Consider the following 12,572-nt stretch of genomic DNA (forward strand, 5'->3'; position numbering starts at 1 on the left):
GATGCCCATGGGGGAAGGGCGGGGGGGAGCAGACTGGGAAAACCTCTTCAACGCCATTAAATAACTAAATCTTATCTCCTCCACTCCGTGCGTGACATGCACCCCACACAGCCCCATGAGTAGATGGGGTAACCACTTTCACTGCACAGATGAACAAAGTGGGGGAACAGAGACAAAAGCACGACCCTGGGGTCACACAGCAAGAACGCTGCTGGGATTTGAGTGAGGGGGATGAGTGACAAGGACGGTGACATTAACGACAAAGGCAGGACCCTGACAGGGAAAGGCAGTCAGGGTCCATACCTGTGGTGCCCGCATTCCCAGGCCCCAGTAACAACAATTCTGCCTCTGCATTTGGGTTAAAGATTCTAAGCAGGGCACTGGCCAGGGTGTATGTGACATGATGTGTGCCACACAGCGGAGAGGAGCAGGGGCTCACGCACAGGTCAATGCACAATACTCTAGAGAGGCTGTGGGGTCCTATAAGAGGGTGCGTCCTGCAGCAAGCCACAAGCTCCTGACTCCTGGGAAAGCAAGTGCTTCTGCCAGACTGACCCAGTCCCTCCCCCTTCCGTCCTGTTTTAGAAAGGCCTGACTTCTTGGACCTCAGCGGGAGATGCCCCCCAGGTTCCATACAGCTAAAGCTTAATTCCTCTGCCCCTTGGTTGTTCAGGCTAGACAAGACCTTGACTTAAGCCTCTAAAATGGAGTTCCCGCTCCACCGCGGCTTCATCAAAAGGCTGCTGCCCTTTAGAGAATAGCCATGCAAAGATGTGACACCTTGTGAAGTGCTGTCCCTGGGGAGGGGGTGCACTGGAGACCATTCTGATTGCACTTGCCAGAAGGAGCATTCGCCCCAAATACCCAGAAAATCAGAAGCTCTGGGACTACTAGGCTCTGAGGAGGCCCCTCTGAGCCAGAGGGAATTAGGCACGGCCAAGTTAAGCTGACAGAAGTTCACAGCCATGCTCTGTAGACGGCAGCATGCCTACCGTGCAAATGGCACAGCCTGCCAGGTAGGTAGCCGCAGCTGGGGACAGAGAGCAAGAGCCCCAGCCCTAGAATGGCCACTCCCTCCAGCATAAAGCAGACTGGCTGTCACTCTAGAGGCCCAATGGTTGGTGGTATTGGAGGCAGCGATATACCGTTGACTCAGTATCTATGGGGCCATGCTCAGTGACTTGGCCTGCTTGAGCCTCAGTGCCCCCATCCACCCAGTGGGGCAGGAGTTGGCCAAATCCAAGAGCCCTCACCAGGAATACCATACTCAACCACAGAGGCTATTCTTACAACTACTTGAAGGTCCTCTCTTGGGATCATCTCACCTGCCACCCAGACACAGAGGGAAACCTTAGACAGGCTACAGGCAGGATGCGAAAGACAGACCTGTTCATCCATAAGTCTCTTTCAAGGACCCTCCTACAAGCTGTCATGGGGGCATAAGTAGCCCTGCCCTCTTACAGGGGACAATCACAGCAGCTACAGAAATCTCAAACCCATTTGTCTTCTGACCTGGCAACTCCACATCTGGAGCTAGCCTGCAGATGTTCCTCCACTGAAAACACAGATGTCCTCGGAAGCTCCAGCTAAAGACTGGAAAGAGCACACTTCTAGCCCTGGGCAGGGAGAGAAGACTCTCCTCTGGCAATCAACGGAGCACCATGAGGGGGACTCACAGTTTGGGTGAGGATGGGCATGAGTTGGAAGTCCTTAAACACCATACCATGTCATTTCTACTTTAAAACAGGGGACAAGGAAGGACCACAGTGAGGGGCCATGAAAACCTTCCAAGCAAGGAGGTGGGAGGTCCTTGGACTCCCCACAGGGCAGGGAACCCTGACTACTCTTCGGGCTGATGAGGGAGGGGGAGCTGATTGGGGGAGGGGGAGGGAAATGGGAGGCAGTGGCGGGGAGGAGACAGAAATCTTTAATAAATAAATAAATAATAATAAAAAGAAAATCTTCCAAGCAGCCCCTGGGGATGTGTGCAGATTTCAACCAGACACGTCCAGTAGTCAGCATCTTTTAAACCAGGGCTTCCCCATGTTCCAAAGAAAGTTTTTAAATAAAATCACCAGGCTGCCTCCTCCCAAGATCCCAATTTCTTCATCCTCTAGCAAGCAAGCCTCAGAGGCAGGGGTGTTCTTTGCCAGGCCTAAGAACACCTGGCAACAATCTGGCTGCACCTGGCAGGGAGGACCTTCTCTGGCTGCTCAATTCTGCCATATGTGCTCTCTCTCTCTCTCTCTCTCTCTCTCTCTCTCTCTGTGTGTGTGTGTGTGTGTGTGTGTGTGTGTGTGTGTGTGTGTGTGTTAGAAGTAACAGACAGGAACAGACAGTGTATGGTCATCCCATGGATGAGGCCAGCATAACCTTTCTTTCATTCTGAATATGACTTGTCTGTTTGGTCTACCAAACATGAGAAGATATTCTTTTCCACAGATGACACTGACAGCCATGGCAGAGGAGACCTGCTCTAAACTAAAGCATTCAGCTGGTACTCAATAAATGTTAGCTTCCTTTCTCCCTGATGCCAGTCACACGAAAAGTCAAATTTTGTTGGTATACCTGTGAAGCAAGCTTGCTGGGGAGTAACTGAGGTCGGTCTAGTGAGGGTACACCAAGGTAGGAGTCCTGGAGGTGGTATCTGTCCTGCCTCATGGCCTAAGAAACTCTGGCTCTTAGGTGGCCATCTTAACCTTGCCCAGGCTTTGACTGCTGAAGCAGGGGCAACAGGAAGCCTCTGGAAGAGCCCAGGCTTTCTGAGCCTAAGCCTGAGGCGTGGGCAGACGACGCCCTCTTAAGGCAGCTGGTTCCATTTCGTGGGTCAGTATCATCATTTCCACATCCCAGACTGGAAGCCAAGACATCGAGACAGAGTCCATCACAGGCCCATCAGGAGATCACAGAGCTACAGTCGGATTATGGCAAGCAAGGATCAGTTTTCTGGATTAATCCCTAGGACTCTCCTAGCCTGACCAACCACTCCACCCCATTCGAAGCTCTTTCTCTACTCCCTAGAGCCCAGACCCCCTCTGCCATAAGGCAACCAGCCAGGCAGCATAGATCTTGCTACTACCTGCCCAAGATTCCTCCTTCCTCCTCTATGAAGAATCAATTCTATTTAAGAGAAATCAATTGGGCATTCTTTTACTAGGGGGAGGATCCATACTTAAAAGGGGATGGGCAATCCAGTCACATTAGGAGGCCAGGAGGGGGTGCTGGCTCACTAACTCAGGAGACCTCCGTCAGGGAACCTCAGTCAGGTCAACAAAGCACCAACCCCAAATACCCACAAGGCTCTGGTTCTGGCCATGGCCTTTCTCAAATCTGCCCCAAAGTCCTAAAGCACTGTTTGTTGATGCCCAGGGTCCCTGCTGAGTTGTCTATAGGAGCTAAGCCCAAGTCCCTGGGTTCCTACCTGCTGTATGGTCCCCTCCTCATGTATAACCCATGTCTCCTGCTGGAGGTTCTGCATTCAGGGGCTTGTCAGAACCCTGGCTGGCAACACCCACCATGTGTTCCTCTCTGAGGAAGCCACTCTGTCACCTGGGGTCGCAGTGAAGACAAAGTGAGTCCAAGGTGTAGCCTGTGCATGGTGGGTATGTTGCTGAGGTGAGAAGTTAAGGTCAGGCTTGTGGTGAGGTCTAGGGTGCTGTGCCAGAACTGGGTTCAAGGCTGGGTTTGATTTGGGGTTAAGCAGAGGCAACAGAGCTGGAGCTAAGATAAGGTTAGGAATGAACTCTTATGACTGCTTAGGACTAGAGTTTGGATTAGGGTTAGAGTTATGATTAGGAGTCTGGTTAGGAGACAGGGGAGGAGGGGAGAAGTAGGAGAGAGGAGACCTGAGGAGAGGAGAGGAAGTGGAGGATAACAGAGGGAGGAGGGGGAGGAGGAGGAAAGAATTGGGAGCATTTGCCAGAACCCTGCAGGCTCCCGCCCCTCCGCCTCATGAAGGAACAGTGAAGAAAGAGACAAAAAGCCTGTGGCAGGCTCTGGCCACCAAGGCCCAGAGGCTTCTCTCTGTGAAGGGTCAGGCTCCTGGTTGCCAAGGTCCTGGGCTGCATAAAGTGCCATCACCGGGAGAAGGCGCCGCGGGGACGAGTGCACAGGCACTCTGCTAGACTGTTGCTGCAACTCCTTACTGTTTTCTTACTATTTCAAAGTAACAGTTTATAAGAGAGAACTTCAAAAATACACCAGTCAAACGGGAAAAATAAAAATGCTTTAAACAGGAGAGCTTGGTCCTCAGACACCTCCTACCCCTGTGTGCCAGGAAATACCCTACATCTGGACCTTCAATCTTCCTCCTCGAGAACCCAGCCTATCGCATATGCCTCCGGGACTTCGGAGTGCAGTCTTTCCTGGATGACAGGACAGGAGATGAGAAGAAGGGAGAAGCCGGAACAGGAATGGCCCATGTGCCCCAGCCTGCTGGTGCCTACCGCCCTTCCTCACTGAGAGAAGCCAGGAGTTGGTGCAAAACAAGAGCCGTCATCCCACCAGACAGAGTCTTAGGGGGCACCAGATGCACGATTGGGCCAGGGATATGTCACGGTATCTGTCATAACTCACCTTGTGGACACTTGTCACTTAGAGGAGTTTAAGGAGAGATGTTGAAAAGGCTCCTGCAACCTCTGCATAGCTAGCTCGTCTTCCAGGGAGGTGATGTGGCATGGGACACCAGGTTCTAGCTGTGCACACAAACTGGACAGACATGGACATCAGGGATGCATCTTCTTGCCACAAAGCTAGGTGCGTCTCCTCATGCCACCTCCTTACTGAGGTCCTACTAAGCCCCCTGCATGGGCACCACCTCTCTTAAACCTCGCTTGCTCTCATCCATGTGAGACATGTTGCCCCCATCTGTGGGAAGCAGAGCATCATGGGGGAGGTTTATTTAGCTAATGTTACACAGCCCCAGAGGTGAAGGTCTGGACTTCTGGCCTGACCTCTCACCACTACGCAGCCTCTTTTGGTTGTTGTCAGCATTGCTGGAGGAAAGAGTGCCCCTTGCCAGATGAAAAGGCAACAATAGGCCAGGTGGCAACAGTCTGAGTCCCTGCGGTGACTAGACTCACATCCTGAAGTGTAGGCTCAGCAGAGTCACCTCCTCAGACTCTGAGCCAGAGCGACCTCCACTGCAGGCCCTGCTCCCACGTGGCCTTTGCCTGGAACCCAGGCTGTGCATCAGGGCCACACTGTAGCCTGCGCTCCTGTCACACTATGATAGATTCCAGAAGAGGACCAAATGAGGCCTCCATCATCTTTGCAGAGATGGAGGCTAGCTCTGGTTTGAGAGGGTGGTGGGACTGTATTTCACAGTTCCTCTGACTCCCCTACCTAGTCAAACTCAGCAGAGCCAAGTTGCAAAACCAATGCCAACATGGTTCAGAGAAGCAGGCCAGCATGACAGTTCCTCAAGGTATCAAAGCTCCTTGCTAGGCTCTCAGGGACAGGGGCTCTAATCCCCATATTTGCCACAAGTACTCTGAAGATTTGGGGATTAAACAATTGAATGCACATGGGCATAGCTCCAAAGCTCAGTCGTATATACGTGAGGATGGAGAGATGCACGGTTCACCTGAACACGACCATCCTTCCAAGCTTGAGATTCTTTTCAAGCAAACTTGAAGCTTGTTCCTTCTGTTCCCCACCCAGCACCTCTCTACACCCCAGTGCTCACTTCAGGGATAACTTTGGGGACCTGCTCTTCAGTTTGGCCAGGCCAAAGTAGTATCATATCTGGAGCCCTGAAGTTCTTAGATGGGGGGGTAGACTGAGTGGTGCCCCAAATGGATTACTGACCCAGACCTGAGTGTGGTCTTGAGTCTTTGTGTATGTCACTTAAGATCTCAAGGTGAGAACTAGACCCTCTGAATGTGGGTGACAGTTGTGTGTCCTGGGCAGTCTGTGGGGCCACTGGCAGTAGGACCAGGGTTTATCCCTAGTGCATGAACTGGCTTTTTGGAGCCCATTCCCTATGGAGGGATACCTTGCTCAGCCTTGAGTATTAAGAGATACCTTGATACACAGGGAGGGGCTTGGTCCTGCCTCAACTTGATATGCCAGACTTTGTTGACTCCCCATGGAAAAGAAAGCCTTATCCTTTCTGAGTAGATGGGTGTTGGGAGCTAGAGGAGGAGAACTGTGGTTGGTATGCAAAGTGGAAATAAAAAGCTTTGAAATAAAAAAAAAAGATTTCAAGGTAAAATGGTCCTAAAGTCCCAGAAAGGCCTTTTCCAAGGCAAAACAGTGACTCCATTAAGACAAGCAGAGGCAGTGTTGTGTGTAGCCAATGAAGACTAGAGTTGACAGAATCATTTTGTTCTCCAACTTCCAGCCCCCTAGCAGTGAGGTGAGACCCAAGACACTCTCCTGCTTCTGTGCTGCATCTGGGCACGTTGTTATGTCAGCCCAACAGACAGACAGATGGAAACACAAAAACTCAGCTTGCCAAGGGGATGCACCCAGAAACGTTCCCCAAATCTGGGTCCCCTTTCCACCGTCCCTAACTGCTACTCACAAGAACTGGTCCCAGATGACAGGCCCTGCTTGCTCCTCCCACGGGCCCTTGGGAAGTTGCTGGGGTCCAGCAGAGGCCGTGGAGCCGGATGACTCAGAGCCTAACCCTTCATCAGTCACCCGCCTTTCACAGGCACAAAACCAGCACTTTAAAGAGGAGCTGAGAATGAGCTGGGAAAGGACCCCATAAATCAAAATCAGCCAGCAGAAAATAAATGTATGAGCGTTACTGATCTGTAGAGAATTGCATTTCTACATTGACTCTGTTTAAGGGATAATGTGTGTTTTAATGGGCGGGTCTCTGCAGGCTTTTCCCACCGCAGCCATCCTTCCCAAGTATTATTTACTCTCCATTTTTCATAACCTGATTGAGTTTTAATTCACCCATCACTCTTTCTTAATAGTCACTGTAAGCAAAAATTATTAATGAAATTACATGGTTCTTTTTTCCCCCTCTGCTGTTGAACACGACGCTCATGGGCTCCTACCTGAAAGAGCTGGCGTTTCTCAGATCTATTTCTGGCAATGAGAGGTAATTGGACAAGCCGTGGTGCCGTTTCTGCTCAGATGCTTCCACACTAGCAGTGCCTGGGGTATCTCCTGCAGGTGGATGAGGGCTACTGAGCCTACTTTGAAACCAGAAATTCCTTAACTAGCTCTCAGACTCTCCCCCTCTCCCCAGATCCCACCAAATGTCCATATGTTCTCTGCCTCTGAGAGTCTCTATTGGAAACAAGCTGTCATGGCAGAGCTGAAGGGCCTGGCACTGGGCAGTGGCGGCTGTGCTTGTTGAAGGAGGAAGTGGTAAGCTGAGTCAGCTGGGAGCAATGGCCTCTGGCATGCTCAGAAGAAGAGGCTCGGATACCAGCAGAGGCAGAGGCTTCATTGCCCAGTTCATGCTGGGACTGTGTGGTGCAGTGGGAAGGGAAGCTCTGGGCTTCTGTGCCTCTGCCAGGGTTGTCTGGGGAAGGGTACTAGAGGTAGCTGCTCCCTGGGAACAGCTTTCAAAGAGAAGGTTTAAATAGTGCTTGATGGTGGTGGATGACAGGGGCAGCTGAAGTGATGTCCCCTGCAGGAGGGAAGATGGGAATGTGGGTACATGGGGTTCCTGAAGGAGGGAATATTTCTGCTGTACTTGGGGAAAGGGTCTGACATCACTTCCTGGGAAAGGCTGGCCTCTGATGCCTGCAGCCTCCGCAGAGCATACTTTTCCTGGGCATCCTTCCACTGTGTCCCGGTGTCTGGCTAGCTGCCACTGTGTAGGGATGGGCTACACAGCTCAACAGTAGGTCAGCATAGCCATCCTGTCCACACACAAGCAGGATCAATCTCATCTGGGTGAGCAAACAGCTCAGCCCGAATCTGACATTCAGGGCCATCCTGAAACAAATACCTGCAGCGGAACCACCCACTAGGGGCATCTTTGTGGGACTTTTACTGGAGCCTGGGCCTTAAACACTCCCAACCTGAGTTCAACATATTAAAGGCTTTGTCCCCAGGGTAGGCCTCTGTGGGATGGAGAAGCCTTTGGGAAGTGGGGCCTAGTGAGAAGTCCTTACAATATTGGAGCACACTCCTGAAGGGAATTTGGGGATCTTAGCCCCTTGCTCTTTGTCTTTGGTGCCTCTCCTGGATGAGCACTTTTGCTCCTGTCTGTGCTCCCTCCCACCTAGATACTGCCACAGGCCAAAGCAACAGTGCCAACTGACCATGTACTGCAACTGACAAAACCATGATCGGGCTTTCCTGTTAGAAGCTGGCACTCTTGGGTGTACTACAGTAGCAAAAAGATGACTGGTTTTCTTCTTCGTTAAGCTACTTCTTCCCCTTAAATAAGAATCTCGTACAGCATCCCAAGATAGGCAAAGGAGTATGACTAGCCAATCCACCAATGAGAGATAAGGGAGACCTAACATTTGTAACTAAGTATCTGCAGAAAGTCTGACACTCCAGAAGCTAAGTCATAAGGTATGGTACTTAATACTATCAACATAATGGTGTCCAGAGTCGCCTAGGGGACAGGTCTCAGGGTGTGTCTGTGAGGATGATTCCAAAGAGGTATAATCAAGGAGGGGAGATGCAACCAGTAAGGGCAGGAACCATCCCAGGGGTGGGGTCCTGGACTGAATATAAAGGGAGAAAGCGAGCTGGGCACCAGCGTTCATCTCTCCTTCTGCTTCCTGACTGTGGACACTACGCCAAGCAAGGTCCTGCCACCCACCATGCCTTCCCAGACAGCGGAGTGTACCCTAAGACTGTGAGCCCATCTCTTCCTTAAGCGGCATTTGTCGCAGCAACAGCAACAACGAAATAGCTAATATTCGGGGGAAATGTCACCATTTAAATTAAACATCTCAAAGGAGCCAGGCTCTGAGTGACAGCTCACCCTGAACCTCTATACTCTGCCTAGTAATGAATATGTCTGTGAGGAGGGACATCTGGAGTCCTTGCCCAGCTGTGACCTTTGCAATTTCTGCAAGGTCACTGCCCCTTCAAGAAGGGGCCGGAAGGAGGCTCTGGGTTCTGCCAATGTTCATGTCATTTTCAGAAATCGCCGTTGTTGAGAACCTTGGAGGCCTGGGAATCTTCCAGTGTGTCTCTAGTTGGGGCTTGGGGCAGTTGATTAAACAGATGGAGTTGGCATATTGGGCAATGGAAGAAGACTCGTCACATTTGAGCTCTGAAGGCCTGAGACTTGATATTTCAAGACATTTCTTTAAAACAACATTTGGTGATTTCTAGAGCAGGTCTCGGCAGCTGTCTGCGGCATGTTTTCTAAGCATAGCAAGGCCTAGAGGAATGTAGCACTTGAGAGGGGTTTGGTGTAAATCCAACATATTTCTAGTGAGTCCCTTGCCTCTGCTTAGAAGAGGAATCCAGAGGCTTAGAAGGTTCTGCTTCCCCTGGCTACGTGGCTATGGGCACAGAGCCAATCTCCCAGAGCCTTGAGCAATGTGTGCATGAAGTAATCAGCTGGGACATCCTCCCGCCTGTGGTGGGAGGAGGGTTGAGAGGGTGGCTAGCACCACTTATGGCTCTCCGATGGATGGAGACACCTCTGCTATGTGTCACAGTATGCCCGCCAAGTAGTCTTGAGGTTTGCATGTCTCAGATGACAGTTTGGCTGGATACGTACATTTCTGACCTGGACCACACAGGCTGCACCTGGATTTTTGTCCACACTAATAAAACCCCTGCAATACCCTTGACCTCCCTCTAGGCTGCTCCAGATCTTGATGAGCATGTTCATAAACCAATAAACCCAGAAATAAATGCCAGACATGTCTCAATAACCTTACTTTTGTGTTTACATGATTGGGGATTGGACCTGGCGCCTTGCTTGCAGTAGTCATCTACTCTACCACTGAACCCCAAAGCAGTAGTGCAGGATATTCCACTCCCTGCAAGCCTGAATTCTCAGCCACTGCTCCCAGCACAGGGACAGGAGCCAGAAAGGACCTCATGACAACTGTACGTTTTGGGTTCAGATGTTGAGACATAGGCACTATACACTTGACAGACACAAAGGGTCAGGGAATCCAGAAAAGAGGGGATCTGATGTGAGGCCCTTCTGGTGACTGCCTCAAGCAGGTTCGTTTGGAGTTGAGGCTGTTTATGGTGGGCTGCATGGGACGGCGGTAGGGGATGGGCTCCCCTCTAACTGCCATAGGATGGGCAAGACAGACTGGATCTGGCTCCAGATGCCTGGGCCACCAGAATGAGATGAAGGTGGCTCCAGGGAGTGGCCAGGATTGGTGGGGATACTCTGAGAGACTTCATGAGAAGCCTGTACCAGGAGGCAGGCACACCCAGACAGGTGCATTTGGTTCCCCAGAAGGACCCATTGACTGCAGGCATCAGCCAAGGAGCTGAAGTCAAGGTCACTCTCAGTGACCACATCCATCTCCTTTCTGTGGCCATGGAGAGCCACTTCCTTCGTTATTCGTGCATTTCATGAAAGCACTTCTGTGGTGAACAATGGCAACCCTGGCTTCTGCACGCCATTCATACCAACCTGGTTATAACTAGAGCCGAGAGAAAAGGCATTCTTATGTTCTTAGTGAACACTGGGCATGTGACAACTCCTATGGGGAGGATGGAAGTTTCTGGATGCGAAACATTTTCCTTTCTGAAATCCACTTTACAAGCTCTCCCTGGGGTGTTCACAGTGCCTCCTTCTCCAAAGGAAGGACTGCAGATGGTTCCGCAGGGGCCAAGCGTGGGGCTGAACTGCATCTTAAGAACGTCAACCCAAAGACTCCCTGGATGGAGGAAGCTGTTCTACAGCAGACACATCCCATCAAATCCTTGGCAAGATTCTGGGTTGATGAGCTCCGTCTCAGCTGTGGCAGAGAGAGCCTTCCTCTATGGGGGAGAGGGAGGGCCCCATCACCATCCCCTGCAGTTAAAAACAGAGCCCTCTCCATCACTGTGACAAGACAAAAAACTTGAACTAAGAGCCTCGTCTAAAATTGGCCATGATTGAAAGTTAATGATGGTGCAAATTTGGCAAAAATTATTTTCACGTGCATCAAGATGTAGTCACGGCGTGCATCTGGGAACCAGCGATGGGCATCTCCTGAGATCCTGTAGTGCAAAGGGCCACGGGGCTTTCTGATGCCCCCGTTTCTAGGCATCAGAACCTTTGGCAGAGATCTGAGCTGTCACGACCATCACATGGCAGTTCTGGGGCTGTGCCGGCACATCTGCTTGTCAGCATCCCAGGCTGGAGTCCGTGCTCACTGCACTTTATAACAACATCACATTTATAATAACAAACCAGAGACCAGCCCAATTGGGGACCATTTCAGAACTGTAGCAGAAACACTTAACTACCCCACAGTGTGTCTGGAGGTATACATGGCATGCCCTCTCTTTTTCCACACGGACTCTAAAATGTCTGTTTACTTGTCCATTTCCTGGTCTTTGCAGACACAAACCATGTTCATGCCCAGCCCTACTGCAGAGCCAGGGTCGAGCAGACAGCTGTAAGCACTTACTGAACTGGAATCTGGCACATGATCTCTTTATGGTAACTTTATAAATATGTGTGCTTGCATGGCTCCATAGGAACCAATACAGACACGTGTATGTGCACATCTCCATAGAAACCCCTGACAGGGGTGTGTGTGTGTGTGTGTGTGTGTGTGTGTGTGTGTGTGTGTGCGCGCGCGCGCATGCGCGCACGCCCACCTTTCCAGAAACCCCCAGACACATGCACACACACATCTACTGGAGTCCAAAGAAGTGTGTGTGTGCCCACAGACATGCGTGCAAAAAGCACACAGGCAAGAATGGCGTCTGCATCTGCACAACGAGCAATGGCTCCTGGCTGTCATGAGTCAGTTTCTCACTCTTCTGCATGTTCCTGCTGTCCTCCAGCAAGCAAGCTATTTGCAACCTGGGCACACATTGAGCAGCAGAAGGGGTCGTGTCTGTAACAGCTGCACGAAGATGTGCTCCTACTTTGAGCCAAGTGCCACTACCTGACCTGGCTTCAAGTTGTTGCAGTCACCTGGCTTAGGTGTTTACGTCACATGTACTGACTTGAACCTCCCTCATATTCTGTCCCTGTCGCTGTACCAGAAGTCTGGGGACACTTGTAGCTGGCTACACATTTCTCTGTGAGGAGCCAGATGAGACCTACCTGTGGCTAAGTCCCTCTAGAAGACAAGCTCCTATCCCATATAGTCTGTCCAGCCCCGGGTCCCCACAGTCTCTCTAAAATGACCAGTGCAGGAAGAGGTAGGGTAATGGTGTGGCTGGGTGAACCTTCAGGAACCTGAGCCCATGTCAGATGGAGTCAGAAGCTGCTCTGGGGAGATGCCCAGCTCTTGAAGGCATGGCCTTAAGGGACCATGGGGCTCACACAAGTGGTTTGGCCAGATGGTGTAGCTAAGGCATCACTCCTGGCCATCTGAGAAGCCAGGGCCCCAGTGGCAGCATGTTACTACAGTGGACTGCCACTGTGACAAGAATTAGACAGCCATGCTGATTCAGGGGGTAGTGCTACACAGATCTTTCCCAGCACCTCCCTGCCGCAAACA

The sequence above is a fragment of the Microtus oregoni genome, unplaced genomic scaffold (assembly GCF_018167655.1).
Source record: "Microtus oregoni isolate MIOR12 unplaced genomic scaffold, Mior012 000019F_ref0000042, whole genome shotgun sequence".
In the NCBI taxonomy this organism is placed as follows: domain Eukaryota; kingdom Metazoa; phylum Chordata; class Mammalia; order Rodentia; family Cricetidae; genus Microtus; species Microtus oregoni.